Here is a 4,070-nt window from a genome sequence, read left to right on the forward strand (position 1 = left end):
GTGGAGGGAGGTAGGGAGAGAGGAGGAGAAAATTTAAAACTCAAATGCTTATGGAACTGATTGCTGAAAACTAAAAATTAATTAATTAATTAAAATAAAAAATTAATTAATTAATTAAAAAATAAAAAGATTGTTAGTAAACATCTAGAAAAGGATTCACAAAGAACTAGAATGATTTCATCAATGATTTCATTAAATTCAACTCAATTTGGGAAGGCCAAATTAAACTAATTTTCTTTTTTGACAGTTACTAGACATGTAGGTCTGGTTAATGCTATAGATATAATTTACCTAGATTTTGACAGAACACTTTATTAAGGTCTCTGGGTTAGATGATAGTACAGTTACGTAAATTCAGAACTAGCTAAATGACTAAACACAAAGAGGAATCATTAATAGTTTCACATCAACTTGGAAGGAGGTCTCCAGAGGAATGTCTGCTTGGTCCTGTGTTATTTGACATTTTAATTAACAACTTGGATAAGAGTACAAATGGTAAGCTTATCAAAGTTGCTGATGACACAAAATTAGAAGGGATAACAAACACATTAGATGATAGGTTCCTAAAATATCTTCACAGGCTAGAATTCTGCCCTGAATTTAATAAAGTTTAATTGGGATCAATGTAAAGTCATATATTTAATATTCAGAAAATCCACTTTACAAGTACAAGATAGGAGAGGTATGAGAAGACAGTAGTTCATTTATTAAAAAAAAAAATCAGGGAGCTTTAATGACTACAAATTCATTATGAATCAATAATGTGATATAGCACCCAAGAAAGCTGGAAGATAATATACAATTTAATCTATATTGAGTGGGTATGTTCAGTTGTTTCACTCATGTGACCCCATTTGGGGTTTTCTTAGCAAAGGTACTGGAGTGGTTTGGCATTTCCTTCTGCAGCTCATTTTATAGATGAGGAAACTGAGGCAAACTGAGTTAAATGACTTGGCCAAGGTCACACAGCTAGTAAGTGCCTGAGGCCTGATTTGAACTCGGGCCTTCCTGACTCCAGGCCCCACCCTCTATCCATTGCACCACCTAGCTGCCCTGGAGGTCCTGGGTTCCAGTGAGTATAGTGTCCAGAAATAAGGCAGTGAGAGTCCTACATTGTACTCCACATATGTTAGACCACATCTTGAGTATTGTGTTCAAATTGGGGTGCCATATTTTAGAAAGGGGTCTTAGACGCAATCTTGTCCAACCTCTCATATTGTTGATGAGGAAACTGAAATTCAGAGTGTAAGTGACTTGAAGAAGTCACACAGGCAGACTACATCAAAGCCATGATTTGAACCTATGTATTTTTATTCCATATACAATGCTCTTTCTACTGGACCATGGAAAACAGTGGAAGCTATGAAACATAGACCAGTAAACTTGACTTCTATTAGTGGCAATACCATCATATACTGGCCAATTCAGTGGAGGTAAAAGACCTTACAAGTATCAGCTGAAGGAATTGGGAATGTTTAACTTAGGGGAGACATGATAACTATCTTTAAGTACTTGAAGGGCTTTCAGGTAGAAAAGGAGGTTGGGCAAATTCAGCTTTGGGATTAGAAAGCAAAACTAGGAATAATGGTTGGAAGTTGTAGGGAAACAGAGTTAGCTGTCCAGAAGAGGAACTAACCAACCAGATACTGCCCAAAACAGTGGGTTCCCTCTTAACTAGAGGTTTTCAAGCAGAGGCTGGATGACTGCTTGTCACTGGACTTTGATGACTTACGAAGAATGAGGCTGATGTCTTTGGGTAGCCTTGCCTCACACTCAAATGATGATGGAGTCAAGTCCCATCTCATGATGTCATTGGTCCTCTTTGAAAATTAAGGAAGAAAAACAACTTTGTAAAAAGAGTTTCTTGTTTAGGTATAGATCAGATCTGATAGCCAACTCAGTAAGCTGCCTGAGAGGAGTCACTTTAAATTGTTGAATGATGATACTGCAGGAGAAAAAAAAAACCAAACCATCAATACTTTGCTACAAAGTACAAAGATGCACTTCATTTAAAGAACTAGCTCCAACCGGAAAAAGGCAGGCAAATCCAAGGTATAATGCTATTTGTTCGAATTCTTCCTTTGCTTCTTTAGAACAAAACATTAAGCAGAATCAAATCTTTGGGAACAGAGACAATATGGCAAAATAGAAGCAGCAATCCAATCAAACTCACCTAACATTCCTCTCCAAATAACTTTAAAATACTGCCTAAAATCTAATTTTGGAGAGACAGAACCAACAAAAGTTCAGAATAAAACACTTTTTCTAATCTAAGACAACTGAGGAGGTCCACCAGAGAGGTCTGGGACACTGGGGTAAGCACTGGCCCAAAGTATATGTGGTAACATCCAGCACCAAGCCTGGGAGGCAGCTGGGATAACAGTAGCATTAATAGCAACAGCAGGTTTCAGGAGCATGCAGCCCAGAGGCATTAAGGGAGTCAGACAATTGCTCAGAAAGAGATTACAGGGGACTATTTGGTGGCACTGGGTACAGCTGGCACTGATTGGCAACTCTATTGCTCATAACCAGTTCTGGGTCATAGTTTCAGGGATAGAAGAGCACTTGTGGATGGTCACAAAGGAACAGGGGCTCTGGTCACAGTTCCATGGCAAAGAGGAACACTAGCACTTGTGGCTGCAGGGGAACAGAGGCCCTTCCTGGGTAAAGACCAGACCACAGACCAGGAAAATAGTGGTCACATCACTACCCACATCACACCACCTTGGAAGTACCGAAAACTTGTTGACCTCCAGAACTAGCTCTGAAAAGAGAAGCATGAAAAAGTCTAGAGCTTGGAATGGTGCCTCCCTACCTCAGGTGAGCAGAGCCCAACTTTAACATAAAGTTCAAAGTCAAGAAATAGACTGGAAAAATGAGCAAACAACAAAAAGGTAATTTGACCATAAAAAGATACTACAGTAACAGGGAAGACAAAGACACAAACTCAGAAGAAGACAACAATGTGAAAACCCCTACAACCAAAGCCTCAGAGAAAAATGCTAATTAGACACAAGCCCAACAAGAATTCCTTGAAGAGTTAAAGAGATAGAGTGGTAGAGGAAAAACTGGGAAAAGAAATGATAGGAATGTAAGAAAATTAAGAAAAGAGAATTAACAGCTTGGTAAAAGAGTCACCAAAAAATACTGTAGAAAATAACTCCTTAGGGGCAGCTAGGTGGCATAGTGGATAGAGAACCAGCCCTGAAGTCAGGAGGACCTGAGTTCAAATCCGGCCTCAGACCAAATACTTGACACTTACTAGCTGTGTGACCCTGGGCAAGTCACTTAACCCCAATTACCTTAAGGAAAAAAAAGGGAAAAAAAAGAAAATAACTCCTTAAAAAACAGAATTGGGAGGCGGAACCAAGATGGCAGAGTAAAAGCAGTGACTTGCTTGAGCTCTCCCCTGAACACCTCCAAATACCAGTAAAAAATGGCTCTAAACAAATTCTAAAGCACACAAAAAGACAGAGTGAAACAAATTTACAGCCCAAGACAATCAGGATGGTTGATCAGAAAGGTATATCGAGTTGGGCAGGGAGAGGAATGCAGTTCAGCATGGGTGCACAGGCAAAACAGGCCTCAGTGAACCTGAAGCGGCTGAATTAGGGGTAGCTGTGGTGGTTTCCAGACTTTTCACCCACAAATGCCAAAGACAACTTAGAAGGTCAGTTAGGAAAAGTCTGTGACTGCAGGTCCCAGCCTCAGTCCTGGTGTGCCCTGGAGTGGCGGCTGCTTCAGGAGCTTCTGAACCCACAGATTGAGGGGGAATCATGTGGCTAATCAGAGGGGGATTGCAGGGATCTCTTTGCTGGTTCTGAGTCAGGATTCTCTTGCTTTGCCTGTGCTTGGATCTGGGTCACAGTTCTAGGTGGCGGTTCTGGGTGAGGAGGAGCGCTGGCATGGTGGAGCTTGTAGTGGTGGTGGAGAGGGGAATCCTTCTCACAGTTCCAAGGCAGAAAAGAGTGCTTGTGGTCACTCATAGACCAGAGCACAGGCCAGGAAAGGAGTAAACACCTCATCATACCACCTTGGAAGAACTGAAAACTTATAGGTCCCTAGAAGTA

The sequence above is a fragment of the Vombatus ursinus genome, unplaced genomic scaffold, assembly GCF_900497805.2.
Source record: "Vombatus ursinus unplaced genomic scaffold, bare-nosed wombat genome assembly UNPS02014807.1, whole genome shotgun sequence".
NCBI lineage: Eukaryota > Metazoa > Chordata > Mammalia > Diprotodontia > Vombatidae > Vombatus > Vombatus ursinus.